Here is a 16680-nt window from a genome sequence, read left to right on the forward strand (position 1 = left end):
GCTGTAATCACCAGCATTGTACACGTGGGAAAACTGAACTGCACTCAGGAAGCAACTTGCCTCAGGCGACACACCTGGCTGAGCCTAGGGTTCAAGTCCAGGTGTGTATGGCTCCAAGTGCGCCAGCCACTGCCCCTGGCCTACTCTGCCTCTGGCCTTGCTTTCCTCTCCTGGCTTCCTCTTGGGGGTGGGGATCAGGGCAATTATGGGTATCCTCAGAAGTGCCGGATCCTGTCCCAACTCAAGAAAAAGGGAGGGGGGCATTTATCAGGTGACAGGCTCTTGGTGAGTCTGTGGTCATGACCCATTTGTGATGTGATGTGGCAGGAACCAGGCCTGGCCTCCCGGTGCCTCCAAGATGGCAGCCGGGGCCCCCTCTAGAGGAGGGGTGTGTAGGCTGAATAAGGCTTTCTTTCCTTCCACCCCTCAAGTAAGTTTTCCTAAGCTTGTATTAAACACTTACTGTGTACCAGCTCCTGCATTAGGCACCGACTGCAGTGCAAGGGAAAGGTGCCTGTCCCATTCTCTGCTCCGTGGAGAAGCAGAGAGATCCCAGTGATGTGCAGTGGTGTGGCAAACTCCCTAACAGTGGCGTGGAGAGGGTTCAGAGGCTTGGGGGAGAATTCTGGGGAGGTGACCCCAAGTGAGCTACAGTGTGAGAGACAGAAGCAGTAGATGGGGCGGAGCCTGGCGGATGCGCATGCTCACACAGACATGAATGGCAGTTCGTGCACAGCTAATACACACAGACATGCAAATGCGCACTTCCTCACAAACATATGTACACAGATGTCGCTTCTGCATGCCAGGTGAATGCACACGGATAACACTCGCATGCACATGCTTGCTCACATACACATTCACAAACTCATGTTGGAACTACACACAGATACATAGCCCTCACAAGCACATGGCATTCACACACACACAAGGCGGGGTGCGTTCCAACAAGAAGAGGCTGTTCCGAGGTTGATAGCTGTTCACTGGCAAAAGCTTCCAGCAGCTCCTGGGGGGCTCTGGGCAGCCTGGGCGGAGGCTGAGCCGCAGCTCTGTGAGTATGTGGAGGGTATGTTTTATTCACAGAGCTTTCTGTCTTGACTGCCCCTTGCCCGTCTCTCCTTGGCAAACTTACTCCTGCAAATTAGATGTCATAGAGAGTTGTTTGACCCCCAGCTCCTCCCTTCCAACCTTTGCTCTGTGATACCTTCAGTAGCTGCAGTGACCTCTTGCACTATAGAGTTCTCTATAGTGTGCAAAGCCCTTTCACACCCTTGAGAGCTCTTGAAAGGCCCTGTTCCCATTTGCTAGATAGGAAAACAGAGGTTCAGAGGTACAACCACCCTAAGTTCCTGGGCTGAGTTCAGACTCACATCGGGCAGGGGTGTAGACAGTGGCAGCAGAGAGTGGTACCTGGGCTCCACCCTCGGCCACCTTGTCTTATAGCATTTTGGAAGACTAGCTTTTCCCTTCTGGTAGACAGCTCCAGCCCCTGGCCCAGGAGAGGTGTGTGGGTTGCTGAAGAGGGCCTGGTGGAGCGTGGAGGTCCAGTCAGCTAGAGTAGACACGAGCCCAGCGCTGCTTTTCCCCACAAGTGATGCGACCCAGTTCACACGGCTTGGCACACTAGGGTCAGGTATACGTGGCTCCGAAGCCTGGGGCAGAGGTGAGAGGCCCAAGCTGGCCTGGGCTGCAACTGCGGGCAAAGGCTGGCCCCAGATGAGATGGTGTCACGTCAGGGGCATGACAAACGGTTCCATATGGCTGGCACTTCACGAAAGACACTCAAAGCATGCTTGGTGGATGAGTGTGGAGGACTCTGGCGTGATTGCAGCTGTAGACTGGGCTGAAATGTGGAGGTTTTCCAGCTCTGCTACTCCTTTCTTTGCAGCTTCTGATTAGGGACTTCACCTCTCTGTGCCCCATTTCCTCATCTGTAAAATGGGGAGACTATCCCTCTAGTTGTGAGGGATTCAGCGAAGTAAGCCAGGGCACTCTCACAGCCGTGCCTGGAGCGTGGTTAGTGCTTTCTGGCACTTTCTAACACGTGGGGTGAAGGTGGCAGCAGCAGGAGTAGGGAGGGGCAGACCCCAGAGCTGTGGGCACACAGGAGGGTTTCCCTCCGAGGAGCGGCGTGGTTGTGTGGTCTTTAAGAAAAGGTGGAGAGGGAGATTGGGGATTGGGGTTGGGCTGGATTTGGGTTTCATACCAGGCGATCCCAAACAGCTGTTGCTCAGAGCTCTGTGGGCAGCCACCTGGGTCGAAGGCTGCACTGTCCTCGCCAGCCCCTCCAGCCCCTCGTGTGTGGCTTTAGGCTGCCAGCATGCACACCCTAAGCTGTCAGTCAGCAGACTTCCAGGGTTACACAGGCGGTTTGGGGCTGGCCGTGAAGACCTTGAATGCCAAGCCCAGCTCACAGCAGGCCTGGCCAGAGCCCAGCCCGTGGCCACACGGAGCTGGGATTCCAGGGTCCGCATATGGCATGCCTGTCAGTCTTCAGCGCCAGCTGAGAACGCGCATCTCTCCTCCCACTGCGTGGAATCTGTGGCCTGCAGCCCAGGCCCTCCACCCCAGCCTCTGCAGCCTGCACTGACTCCACAACCCCCAACCCAGCCTGGAGCTGGGAGTGGTTTGCAGCTCATTGCTTATTCCTGCTCAAGGTAGGATTCCCCTCTGGGTCAGCAGGGTGGGACTACTGTCCTGGCAGGCCCTCTGAGCGGACTTATGTTCAAGCTTCAGTCCCTTCACAGAACTGCTGTGTAACCTTGGACAAGTTGCTGCCCCTCTCTGAGCATCTGTTTATTGGTCTGTAAAACCAGAGGATTGGGGTGGGTCAGGGATTACAAACTGCAGTCTTCAAGGGAGTCAACAACCCATTGAACTTGGGACTTATCCTGTTGTATAAATGAGAAAACTCAAAGCACAGAGAGGTTAAGAAACTTAGCCAAGGTCACACAGGATATTAGTGAAGCTAGTACTCAGCCCAGTTTTATCTGACACCATAATGTGTGTTTTCTCTACCACATCAAAGTGCCTGTCATAGGTACTTACATGTTTGCTGGGTGGGTGATCCATTCTCTCCATCAGCCAGGTTGGGGTTGAACACTTCCTCATGTTCCCGCACTGTGGTAGACACTGGTGTCCAATAGTGAATCTGTGGTTGAGCTGGGAGAGCGCTGCCCCAGGTCCAGAGGTCTGAGCAGAGGTCACAGTCTCTAGTGCAGGGTTGCTAGGTAGGTGCAGCTCTTTCCTCATGCTGGAGGAGGCAGCCAGGGAAGACTGCCTGGTGGAGGAGGAAGGTGAGTAGGGGTCCTATACAGAGTGGAAGAGTAGGGTCTTCCTGAGGTCTCTGCACAACTTGGTCAGGGCAGTCCAGCTGGGGAGGAAGATTCATTCAGCCACAGCTGGAAGCAGGAGCTGAGGCAGCCCCTGAGGGCCTCGAACTCTGGGCCACAGAGTTTGGCCATGATCCTTCAGGGAGTGGGGAGCCAGAAGAGACTGTAGAGCAGCGGCAGCTCCTTTGTAAGAGCTAGGAGGGCTGGCCTCAGCCTGCAAGCGGGGGCAAGGGTGAGGTGTGGTCAGTCTAAGACCCAGCTCACCCAGGAACTGTGTCAGCAGGAAGAGCAGGGTTGGGGGCTTGTCTACTGGCCGGACCTTCATGCTCCACCATGGCCCCTTCAGCAACCCAGACACCTCTGCTGGGCCAGGCACTAGAGCTTTCTACCAAGAGGGAAAAGCCAGTCTTCTCAAATGCTGCAAGATAAAGCGACCAAGGGTGGAGCTAGGTGCCACCATCTGCACACCTCCCCTAACCCCATCTTCCATGGGCCTGACCTCAGCTCAGGAGCTTGGGGTGGCCATTGCTCAGTGACTCAGTGGGATCAGAGAGGCTCAGAGACCAGCCCAGGGACACACAGCATGCTCATGGCGGGGACAGAGGCTAGAGCAGGTAGGCAGCATCTTTCCCAAGAGAGGTGGGTCTGGGTCTCCCTCTGGCTCTCCCAGAGTCCTAGGGATGCCTCATGGATGGTGTGTGCTCGCTCTGGTAGGTGTGTGAGGCTGTAAAGACTTGCCTGGGTGTTACTTACTGAGGGCGCTTCTCCTTCCCGCTGATGTTGGCTCCCCTGGCTCTTTTTGAGCTCTGGAGTTTGTCTGTCTCTGTTTCATGAGCCACACACCCAGGCCACACATTGGGGTGGAAGACAGCCTTGCCCGTGCCCTGTGCTCCTAGCTCTGAAGGCTCAATGACCTTGCAGCAAGTAGTAGACACTGGGTGGGGCCACAAGGGTGGGATCCTTATTGAAATAAAAACAAACCCACAGCCTCTGTCTCATGTTGGGAGGAATCGTCTTTAGAAATCATTTTGCCCACCCCACTCATGCACAGATGAGGGAACTGAGGCCCAGAGAGGAGGGCATGCCCTGAGGTCACCAACATGGTGTCCCATCAGGCTTTCAGCTGAGTGCAGGGCCACTCTAAACTGCTTAGTCTACAGGGGGAATGCAGAGGCTGGCAGGGGCAGGGACCAGCAGCAGCAGTGATAGGAGCCTTCTATCTGCAGAAAGGCAGGACTGACCTCAAGGGGCCAAGGAAGTTCTGGAGAGCCACCCAGAACTGGGGCTGAGAGCTGCGCGGGAGCCCGCAGACCTGGCTCCATGGAGCCACATTTGCATTCTGCCTCCTGCTGTAAGAGGTTCGCCACCGTGAGCAAGGGCTTATCCTGTCATCAGTTTACCCAGAGAGCCCCAGTGAGGCCTGGATTTGCAGGCCTGATGGTCAGGGCCAGAGACAACGTCTCGGAATCAGGACCCAGTGTGAGATTGATGAGGGGCAAGCGGGTGAGGAAGGAAAGTGGACTCAGGAAACCCAGGATTGCCCTTTCCCTCATCAGCCCCCTCTGCCAAGGGCACAGTGGAGCGTCCAGCCAACTCACGGTCTGGGAGGCCGCTGACCACGGGCAGCATGGTCTAGGGGCTGTGAGGGCCTTAAGGGTCATGGAGAGCTTCCTGGAGGAGGTGAGTGCCAGCTGGGCCCCAAAGAATGACCAGACTATGAACTGAACTGAAAGTATTCCACGCAAAGGGAACAGCTGGGCCAAAACCCTGCGGCAGGCACACTGTGGGCAGATAATGGGGGCTTTGTGGAGGCTGGGCCTGTGTGGTGAAAGAAATGAGGCTAGACATGCGCCGGGGGGTGGAGACGGCAGAAGGAGGGTTATATTTTGCTTCTAACTTGCTAAATGCCCCTGAGTAGATCACTGCCCCACTTCTCTGCCTCAGTTTCCCTTGCATCTCCTCTGAGCTTCAGGCACCTGGGAGCCACCTGGCAGGGAAGTGCCTCGGTGGAAGAGTCTGCTTCTGGAGGGTGTGAGCTGGTGCTGGGGATCTGAGGGAAGGATGGGCTTCCTCACCTGACTCAGGAGGCTGTTGCTAGACCTGGGGCTTCTCCCCTGTGATTTCTGGGGTTTGCCAGGCTGGACCAGCCTGGGAGGATGAGGCATTAGGTCCCTAGGGCAGCCCCCACTACGGACTAAGGATCTGGCTCCCAGGGTAAAATGGGAGATGTGCCTCCCCTCTCTTTTCTGTGACCAACTCCCTCCTTCTGCCTCCATCCCTCCTGCTGGGGACGGGGAGGAGACAGTATTCCTTCCCAAGGCTGCGCAGGCTGAGACCCTGATGCAGAGGAGATGCCATGCCAGTGCCAGGCCTGCTGCCGGCGCTCTGGGTGCCTGGTGCCCTCTCCGGTTGCAGCCCCTCCCTGTAGCCCTGGGCTCGGCCCGGCCTGTGTTTGCAGAGCCTCCACTGACCTCAGCGGCCTCTCTCTCATGCCTCTCCTATCAGCAGAGTGCCAGCCATGGGCTCCTTGGACTCCAAGTCCCAGGGATTGTGCAAATCCTCCAGCAGTTTGCACAGTGGCCAGCTCAGGCCCCTTCAGCTCGGGCTGGCCCAGGTTCCTGCTTGGGAAGTCTATTCTTTTCTGGAATAATAAAGCAGCCACCCCACAGCAGGGAGTGGCAAGCTTCTCTTATCTTCACAACCCCTGACTCACGTCACCCTCATAGTATCAGGTGGGCTTGGAGGCGGGGTGGTTTCCAGAGAGGGAACTAGAGTCAGAGAAGAGAAGGCATGAGACTTGGCCAGGGTCACACGGCCCAGCCAGGACTCCAGCCAGGCCCCTGGTCAGCCTTTTTGGACTGAGCCAGGGTTTCCTGTTCAGAGCCAGGAGGCAGGTTGAGTCGGGAGCAAGCCCTTAGCAGGAGCTACTGGGGGCCAGCAGGAGAGGCCACCAGTCTCTGTCTTCCCTCTTTGGCTCCAGCTGCTTTAAGTGGCTGGGTCTGCCAGTGGTGCTGACATTTACCTGGTGGGAAGGAGGGCCTCCTCCCTCTTGAATGGACATGCTAAAAATAACCGGCCCAGCTTCCCAGGGCCCCTGCTCAGCCAGCGCCCGCCTGCCCCGTCAGCGACCTTTTTCCTGGGTGCTGGAAGCTAATTGCTTTGCAAGCCTGCAGTTCCTTGCACTGAGAACTTCCTAGGGATTGGGGCAGGAGGCATTGCATGCTCAGCTTCTGAGTGTGAAGAGGGATCTCTGCAAGCATCCCTCCTCTCCAGGTAGCAGGGTGATGGGCTCCTGCCTCGGCCTTGGTCTCCCTCCCCTTTTCTCCCTGGGTGCAGTACCTGTCCAGGTTGGCTACTCCACCCCTGGGTACTTGAGCTGCCAGACTTTCCCCTGCGCTCTGAGAGGGGTCTCTGCCCCGCCTCGGAGTTTTTAGTGCTCACCTCTCCCTGCACCGTTCCTGACCCAGACATATGCGGTGTGGCCCCCTGCCCTCATGCTGGTTTTCATCCTGTCACAGCAGCCACCGAGAGGAGCCCAGGCTTTGGAGCTGGACATGTTTAAATCCAGCTGTGCAACCATAACACATTTCCAAGCCTCTCTATTCTCATCTCGGAAATGGGCGTGAATCTGACCTTGCAGTGTTGTTGCAGAATGAATCGCAGTGGGCAGAACATGCCTGATCAAGAGCTGAGCCCCTTGGGCTAGGAGGAGGCCTGTGTACATCATGGGGTGTTCCTTTCTTTTGCTGTGTAAATAGACCCTGGAACCCAACTAAATTAGATTGATGGGACCAGAAGGTTAAGGTCTTGAAGACCCAGGCTGAGGATTAGGGACTCGGCCTCCCTGAAAACAGGGGATGCTTGCTTATCCCAAGGGCACCTCCAGAGTGGCCTGCCCTGTTTGTCCAGTTCTTGCCCTGGGTCAGTGTGACCAGAACCATGTTGACATTGGCCGACATCTCCCAGGCTTTGGGGTCATTCCAGTGGAAAAAGAAGTGGTTTTCAGCACTCTGTGCCTGGCAGGTGTGAGAGCATGGGCAGTGCTTAGCCCGTCCACACCTCAGTGTCCTTGTCTGAAAATGGGGATGATAGTACTTCCTTCCCTGTAAGTATTGTAAGGATTAGATTAGCAACATATGCACAGCACTTAGAGAGTCTGGTGTGGGGTAAGCACTTGGTATGTGTTAGCTGGTACTCCTAGTAGTAAGAATAGTCTAGCAGTTGGGAGTAATAACAGCGGCCACCTGCCGTTTGTTTAATGAGTTTTATCAGATGCTGTGCAGATGCTAAGCACTTTACGTACATTATTTAATGTCACTCTCCCCGACCTCCCAGCAACCATACGCAAGGAACGGTTATAAGCTCTTTGTTCCAGATGAGGAAACTGAGACACAGAGAGTGGTTGAACTGAAAACCAGAGTTCAGCATCAGCCCCACCACGGTGGCCACCGTCCAGTTGGCCTGGGACCGTTCGATTTTAGCATGGAAAGTTCTGTGTCCCAGAAACCTGTCACTTGTGGGCAATCCAGGATGCTTGACCACGCAAGGCCTGCCTGAGTCCACCGGTCCCACTCTGAAACCCACGGGATCCTCTCCTTGGCTCAGGGGCTTGCTGCTTCAGTCGGCCCCTTCCCACACCTCATAGACCCCCTCCCGCAGACAGATTGTGCCTACCCATCCCCCAAGGCCTGGCTCCAGTCTCCTCTGCAGCTTCCTCTCTTCCTTCCCCTCTGCCAGCAGGAGGGGCGTGACTCACACCTGGTGGGCTCTTTGCTCAAGGCTGGGACTGCAGTTGTCTGGTGGACTCTGAGCTGCCTCTCACCAGGCCTCAGTCTCCCCATTTGCACTGAGGGCTTTTGCGGCTTTGCTTCCAGCTTTCTGGAGACGTTCAGGAAACCTCTTCCTTCAAAGAGGAAGAACAGAGCAAGCCCCTGCCCCCAGCCCTGGCCTGGGCATTTGGGAGGGATTGTACCGGCCCTTCCGGTGCATTGATGGAGTGCACTGCTGACAAAGGAGAAAGGTCAGCGGGGGGACAGAGCGGAGTTGGTGGCAGCCTGCTGGCCTACAGTGCCCTCCCCGAAGTCAGGGCTTCCTGGGGGAGGGGCACAGTGCTCCCAGGGTTCCTGACTCAATTCATATTGATGCAGACGGCCACTGGTTCAGCGAAGCTGGGCATCCAAGCCGTCAGAGGGCTGCGGGAAGACGCCCGGGTTATCCTTGATACCTCAGTTTCCCCGAACCCCACATCCAACAGTCAATTCAGCCCCCTTAACCATCTCTGGATCTGTGACCCCCCTCACCATCCCACCCCTGCTGAAGACCATTGACCTGCCTCTGAATACCTGAGCCCTTCCCAGCCCTCCACTCCCCTCCCTGGCTTCCCCATCACCATGCATAAAGTCAGAATTTTCAGGCTGATATTAAGGCCCTTCCTGAGCTCAGAGAGGCTGCCCAGAGCTGCCCAGGCCTTCCCTGATATCAGCCTGCTTGTGCCCTCCACCCTCAGACCCCAAGGTCATGTGGAGGGTCTGGGGACACCCTGAGTACCAGGCCCAGCTCCTTCCAGTCAACACTCCAACCCTACCCAGTATGCAGGGCCGAGCCCACAGCAGAGCTGCAGCTGGGTGCCACATGGATGCAGTGCACCCTCTGTGCCCTTCTCAGACTCCCCTTTGAGCTGCTGCCATGCAGTTGCCCAGTGCATCTCATGCCCCAGCTCCCAGTGGGCAGCCGTTGTCTGTCTCCCCAGTTCACATGCAGGCCAAGGCCCAATGATGGCAGGAAAGTGCCACGGTTGGCGCATAGGCGCTGGGGCCATACATATGAGGGTCTGATTCCGGCTCTATCACTGATTCGCCGTGTGACCTTGGGCAGTCACTTCACCTCTTGGTGCTTCGATGGCATCATTTGTGAAATGTGGGTAACAGTAGTCCATCCTTCACAAGATGGTGAGGTTCGATGAAGTGACACTTAGAAAGTGTTTGCAGGGTCCTGGAACATTTTAAGGATCAATAAAGTCAGCTCCCATCAGTCATCATCAGGCAGGTACCATACCTATGAAATGAGCACCAGCTTCCAAATGGGGCCCTCCCAGTTCTTAGAAGGGTCCTTGCATTTTTGCCCGGACTGTTCCCTCTTTGTCTTCCTCCTGCCCTTGCATCCCCCGACACCCCTGCCTGACATCTCCTGAGACCCCCAGGAAGCCAGCCTGCCCCAGCCTCACATTCTTGCTAACCCACCCCATTGCCATGGAATGCCTTCAGGCTATGGCAGGGGTTCTTCCTGTGTCCCCCACAGCCCTGCACAGGTGCTCAGACCACAGTGGATGCCTAATAAGAATTTGTTGAGTTGAACCAATGTTCACCAAGCAAAGTCACCTCCAAGAACAATGCAGCAATGACCAGCCAGGCCTCTGGGCCCATCCATAGGCCACTGAGGACATACCTGAGGCCGGTCCTGCGCTGCTTCATGCAGGGGGACAGCACATGCCCGCTCTGGCCTCCTTGGTGGCGGGGGCTTGGGGGACAGGTGGGGGTGGCACTGGGGCTCAGCAGCCACACTAGAGGGTTTTTCAGGGGTTCACCTTCCTGTTCTCTGAGCTGTCGTGCCTGTTTTTTTTTTTTTTTTGCCTTGGTCCCTTCCCCACCCCCACAGTTCTGTGTTAAATTGTGTTATTATATTTAAACAAATCAATTCCATTGCAGAGTTTTTCCTGTCCTAATGATGAGTTTGCAGCACAAATGCCATTGATTTCTCACAGCCCTGAAAACCAGTTGATGAATAGCACCAGGCTTGTCTTTGGAGAGGCACTTAGAGCAGCTCTGCACGGCCCCCTCTACTTCTCCCCTGTGCTGTCCCCCTCATTCACGACCCCACCCCCACCCCACACCCCACTGCCCCCTGAGTTGGGGCTGAAGTCGTGTGATAAAGGGAGACCCTCCTTGCCGGTCAGGGCTGGAGTGTCATCGAAAGGGGCCTGGCCCCTGTGCTGTTGGAATAATCATAGTGCAGATTTGTATTGATTTTGGCCAAAGGCAGGAGCGCAACTTACAGAGCAGAGAAGTGGTGCGGTGTGATCTTTGTCTTCCCTTACAAGTTCAGAGCGAGTTCCTGAGAGTGATGGCAGGTAGCAGCTCAGACACCATTTCTAGACCTTGCCGGGCTGCTGAAAGACCTTTGAGCACTGCTGTTTTAAAGGGAGGCTCCGGAGGTTTGAGAGCTGTCTGCGCTGGGGAGTGCAAAACTTCCCTTTGTGAAATCCTTCAGAACCTGCAGTGTTCAAAGTCACGGTTAAACCACTACCCAGGGCTTTGACTTTCAGATCACTGCCACCTGTCCGCGCTTCTCTGAGCTTTCTAATGACCCTGGGGCTTGGGTGGGCAGGTAATATTGTTCCCATTTAGAGGCCGGCAGACTGAGTCAGGGCAGTGACTGGAGAGAGGGAAGGGCTGCTTATCCACTCCAAACCCTGAGTGCAGCAGCGGCTTCCACGTCTCCTCCTGCAAAGGTAATACATGGCAGGGAAGCTGCTCTGATCACCAGCCTTTTTGGCGGGGCTTTCTGTCTGTCTGAGCCCAGGTCCGCATGCAGGTGTCTCCACTCAGCTGCCGCCTGCAGCATACAACACAAGCCTGTGTGTTGGGCTGGAGTGAGGCAGGAGGGAGCAGTGAGGACTGTGGCATTCTGGAGAGTGTCTGCCCCACCTAAATTCTTAAAAGTTTAGACAACTCATGCTCATAAAAGTATACTACATAGGGTAGGACTGGGGGCCGAATTTGCTGCCTCTTCCCTATTTGAATTGAAGACTTTGTTTTGGAGACTAGAATGTGTGGCCCAGAATTGGGAATGGCTCTTCAAGGTCACAGCACGAATCAGTGGTAAGCTGGGTTTTGGGTCGGGGACAAGGCGATGAGGCCCCACAGGCAGTGCCCTCTCCTCTCCCCCAGGCTTGGCGAGGCAGTGGGGTGGGGGCAGGGCCAAGGACTATGTCCTAGGGAAGAGGGTCCCCCACTCCAGACACCCAGGGGTGGCTCAGCATGCCCCCCTTCCCTTGACTCTCCCTTCCTCCCTCCCCTCCCACGCAGACAGACCTCCTGTCCCTGTAATCAGGTTAGCCTCCTGCTCCGATGAGCTGGACCAGCTGCCTCTTAATGGCCTGTCGACCTGGCCCCCTTGCTGACTCTGAGGTGGGGGAGGGGAAGCTAAGAAAAGAACTGTCAGTGGAAAGAGGCTGCCCACTCCCCTGGTTCAGACCTTTCCACAGCTTCTAGGATCAAGTCCAAACCCTAAGAGTGAATGAATGTCTAAGACCCTGCTTGTTTCTCTATCGCCCACCCCCGGTACACTCTTGTCCTGCAGTTACATGATACTGTTTCCCACCTCTCTGCCTTTTCACATGCAGGTCTTTTGGCTACTTGCCACCTTCTCAGAAAACTCCTGAGCACCCTTCAAAACCCAATTTGTGCCTCTTCCTCGGGACTGCCTCCTCTGGGCTCCTGCCTCTGTACTCTCACAGCATTGGGTGCTCTGCTGGTCTGGAACTTATTCCCATTGTGTTGAACTGCATTATTCCTGGATCTGGTTTCTCTGGAGTTCCAGGAGGAAAGGAAGAATATTTCCTTTACTCTGCACCTCAGGGGTACAGCACGGAGAAGTGCTCAGTGAAAGTATAGGGCCAGCAAAAAAGAGAGAAGTAGGGACCAGGGAAGAGAAAGAGACAGACAAGAGTATAAAAGCAGCCACTCCCAGCCCCTCACACTGCCCTAGCCTGCTTCCTGCCAGGGGGCCGTTCCCAGCAACGCATGCCTGGCCTGAAATAGACACATGGGGGCTGTGGTGGTGCATTTTCATAGCTCAACACTGAGCAACCCCCTCCCCCTTATTCCTTAGGCACTGAAGCTCCCTCTTCTCCCAGGGCCTTGCTCTGCAGCCGAGACCCCTCCTCCAGCAGTGCCCAGACCTCGCCCTCTGTTCCTGTTAACTTTGTTTTATAAATAAATCATATAAATAGGCTCCTCTGATTCCTCAGAGCATGCAGTGTTTAAGGACTGGGGCACTGCCGCAGGCATAATTGTACTACCGAATCCATCAGCTGCCTAATTACCATTCATTTTGCATTTATTTCTGCTAATTAAAAAGAGAGAAACTCCTAACAACTTTTACGTAAATACTATATTTGTTCTATGTAAAGATGGGATGCTAATTTGCTGGTGATTAGCTGATTATCAGATTTTATAGCTGTCACACAGGATGGCCCTATCTCTCATATGCACCCCAGACACCACTTGAGGCCCCTGATTAGGTATGGGAGGAAGGGATCAGGGGAGGCTCACCTGGGGGGTTCGAGGGCCTGTCTGGAGCCCAGGGTCACCAGGAGCACTAGATGCCACTGGGGCTTGGCGTGGGGGTGGGGGGAGGTGCTGCAGTCTGATTGGTGGAGCTGGAGGAACCTCTGGCTTACCCACAGCTTTTGTACGGGTGGAGAAACTGAGGCCCACAGAGGCCTACCACCTTCCAGCAAAACAGTGACCAGGGACAGGGTCAGACTGCTATTCTAGACTGGACTCCAGTGCCCATCCCAGGAGGAATTTGCAGGGAGGTGGCTTTATCTGCTGCTGAAGAACTATGAGGACCAAACTCCAGCCCATGCTGAAGAAAGGGGCACTTAGCCCATGGCCCAGACTGGACCCTCTGTGTGCCCTTATGAAAACCTCCGCCTCCTTCTACTTCCCTGGGCAGCCCTGGGTTCTGCTCCATGGCACCCTGACCTCACTGAGCAAGGCGTTCTCCCAGCCTAGATTGAGACTTCCCCCGGACTGGCCTGTGCTCAGGCCAGGCCTTGCACGCTGTGGGCTATGTGAGGACACATGTGAGGATCTGAATTTCAAATTTTAACATTATGTATGCATGTTCATGTAACTTAGGAAAAAAATATAATTAATACATCAAACCCATGATTTCACAGATCGTATTGCTTTTGGTGAGGCTAAGTCAAAAGAAAGTAATTGGTTTAAAGTGATTTAAATAATTAAATACTTTTTTTTTTTGAGGCCTGAGTTTTACTCTTGTTGCCCAGGCTGGAATGCAATGGAGCGATCTCAGCTCACTCCAACCTCTGCCTCCCGGGTTTAAGCAATTCTCCTGCCCTTAGCCTCTCAAGTAGCTGAGATTACAGGCATGCACCACCACGCCCAGCTAATTTTGTAGTTTTGGTAGAAACATGTATTCACCATGTTGGTCAGGCTGGTCCTCAGCCTCCCAAAGTGCTGGGATTACAGGCGTGAGCCACCACACCTGACCAATACATTTTTAAATACATAAAGAATTAAGATGGAAGACGGACACGGCCTACAGTTCCTAGTAACTGAAGGTGGGTTATTCGCTACCTTGAGAAGGGCCTGAGAAGACCAGGTCAGCAGACCAGGCAGATGAGGTCAGGGTTAGCAGTGACCTGGGGCAGGGTGGGCCAAGTGTGCAGCCACCACTGCCCCATCCCATGATTGGGCACATGGTGTCCCTAGATTGTGCCCGTCTCCCCCCAGCCCCACAGTTGGTCAGAATTAGCCCACAGGAGAGCAGTCATTTGCCCTCCCAGAGGTAGTTTCACTGGGACTCTGTTTCAGGGAAGCCAGGAGGTTGGAGACACTACCCCATGTCCCACCAAGCCACCAGGTACGAGTGTGTCACTTCACGTGGACACCCGATGCGCCTGTTTGCCCTGGCGTTGATAGGTGAGACACTGACTGCCCCCCTGCTCTCTTTCTTCCTGGCCAATCTGAAAATGTCCAGTTCTTGAGTTAAAGGGAGAACAGCTTTGACAAGGCCAGGTGTTGTCTGGGTGGCCAGAGAGCTAACGGTCAGGATCAGCGTGACCCACTGGATATCCCCGAGGCTTTGGGGTCCAAGGGCCAGGGTTCCAGGCCTGACTGCTGCTTCCCGGAGCCTGAGAGCCATGTGCAAAGTGTCCCTCAGGGGAAGACTCAGCACAGCCGGCAGTGAGCCTCATTCCAGGGGCCCCCTTGGCCACCCACCCACCCGCCGCCACTGTGTCTGTGCTGCCAGAGATCTCCGGCTCATCAGCCCCTTTATCGCCCTGTACACAATCAGGGGAAGCCTGGAAGGCCGCTGGGGCTGTGGGCAGATGGAAAACAAAGAGAGAAAACAAAGGCATTGCTCCTAGGGAGCCAAAAGGCACCTGCCTCCTCCCCCAGGCCTAGCCTTGGCCACCCCAGCCCTCCAGGATCTGTCCTACCCCTCCAGAAAGATAGCCTCAGAACTCACATAGGGTCACCACTCTCTAGGGACCCTCAGGAAGTCACTCCTCTCCAGGCCACCTTTCCTTATCCGTAAAATGAAAGAGTTGGACTACAGGCCGTGTGACCTTTGGCAAACCTCCTCCCTCCTCCCGCCTTTCAGGGTCTCTTTGAGAGGGCCCAGCCTATCTCTAGGAACCCTCAGCCTGTCCTGGGAAGTCAGGATGGTGCCCACTTCTGCCTGTGGGGAGGACCCCAGCCCTGCCCTGTGTGGGGTGAGGTAAGCAGGAGGCCCCTGTTTCCTGCCGAAATATTGGGGCTTGCTGGGTGCTCAGTGCGTTTGTGTGGAATGAATGAATTGTTTCATCAGAAGGGGGCTTACTCAGTGTCAGCCCTGGGTGGCTGCTGCTGTTGAAGTGTCTCAGGGAAGGAAACCCTTCTGACTTCTCGAGGGAGGTGGATAGAAGTGGTGAAGGGCGGGCAGTGGCATCCATGTGAGGCCGTCTGGGTTCACATCTTGGTTGTGTGAGCTTAGATTGGTTTCTTAACCTCTCTGTTGCCTCATCTGTTAAAAATGGGTACAGTACCTACCTCATAGGTTGTGGTAAGATTAGATGGACTAATTTACATAAAGTACTTAGAATAGTACAGCTAAGGTTAAATGTCACTATTCATTTCATCACTCTTATTATGATTAGAGGGAGGCTTATAGGGAAGCCCGTGAAGATTAGGCGTCCTGGTGTCTCCTGTGCATAGCCCTGGTGAAGGCTGGGAGTTGCGGGGAGCTATAGAGTGTTCTAGGTGGGAGGGACAGCAGTTTGCAAACAGGAACATTTCTATATAGGCATTTCTGGTAAACTATTAAACGGGCCTCATGAGAAAAGGGCATGGATTCCTAAGGCTCTAGGAATTTATTGTGATTTCTTCTCTGATTCTAAATATATATTTGTAATTTTAAATACTTTTTAAAACAGGGCCTCCAAAATTATATAAGCCTCAGGCCCTGGAGCCTGAACCACTCGTGACAGTTTCTGTTACTGTGATTGGATTTCTGTGGCCCAGCCCTATGCTGCCCACTTCAGTGGCCCTGGCAGGATGGTCCAGCCTTGGGGTCCCAGGGACCTGTCTTCTCACCCTGTGGACAGTGGTGTCAGGTTGGCTTCAGAGCTGTGGTCTACACTTCACACCCCAGCCAGAGGGAGCCCTGAGGGGGCAGACGGGGAAAATGGGACCCTAAGGGAAGGTCTCTGAAGGAGTCTTCCCTGCATGTGCAGGACACAGAGCCCTGTGCCCAGAGGCCTGGTGGCTAGCCCTGCTGCCCCCACTCACCGCGGGCCAGGTGTGGCAGGCAGGGCCCCTGTCCTTTCCTGCTCCTCCTCCATGTGTGCCCTGGTGGGCAGGGGCGGGTGGGACTGTGGGAAGCAAGCTGGTGAGTTGAAACAGTCACCCCTATAGCAGTCGTTGGGTGGCTGGTTGTGTGCCAAACTTCAGGTTCCTGCCTGGTGCGGGCCCAGAATGGTCCCTGCCCTCTGGGAGCTCTCCCGGTAGGTGAAACCACAAGATTTGCACCTGGAAGGGTAAGGAAGGGGTGAGCAGGGGAAGGCTGTACTAGACCCGTCTCTCTGGGAGAGGAGGCAGGAGAGCTCAGAGGTCATGAGGGCTGGACGCTGGGGGAGGGCCTCCAAGAGGACGGGCCCTCGGCTGGGGGCGCCCAGGGTGGGCATTGTGGGCCCTGGCGCCTCTGCCTGCAGCAGGCCTCTCGGCCTGGGTTCTGACAGGGACATTTATAACTCACAGCTGTGCGGTCCTGGGCCCAACTGACTGTGGTAAACCGATCTGGCTTCAGGAAGTCCCGTCCCGAGGCCACTCCCCATGCCGACCCCCACACTCTCCTTCACCTCCTGACACCCACATCCTGTTCTCAGCGGGAGGGGCAGGTGGTGGGCACCGGGCCAGGGGCCCAGCCAGGGTCTCCAACCTGTGGGCAGAGTGGGAGAGGATGGAGAGCAGCAGTGAGGCCCAAGCGCTGTGGGGTGTCTGCCATCACCAGCCTCCTCTCAAGGCACACACAGGGAGGCCTAGGCCCAGAGCTGGTG

At 55.3% G+C, this 16680-nt stretch overlaps 1 protein-coding gene across 5 annotated transcripts in view; it reads left to right on the forward strand.

Moving 5' to 3' along the window:
- ZMIZ1 (zinc finger MIZ-type containing 1) overlaps positions 1 to 16680 on the forward strand; it is a 243323-nt gene that overhangs the window by 51207 nt on the left and 175436 nt on the right. The gene's annotated exons all lie outside the window — the stretch shown is intronic.

The sequence above is a fragment of the Aotus nancymaae genome, unplaced genomic scaffold (assembly GCF_030222135.1).
Source record: "Aotus nancymaae isolate 86718 unplaced genomic scaffold, 86718_ANA_hifiasm-v0.15.2.pri h1tg000010l, whole genome shotgun sequence".
Classification (NCBI taxonomy): Eukaryota; Metazoa; Chordata; class Mammalia; order Primates; family Aotidae; genus Aotus; species Aotus nancymaae.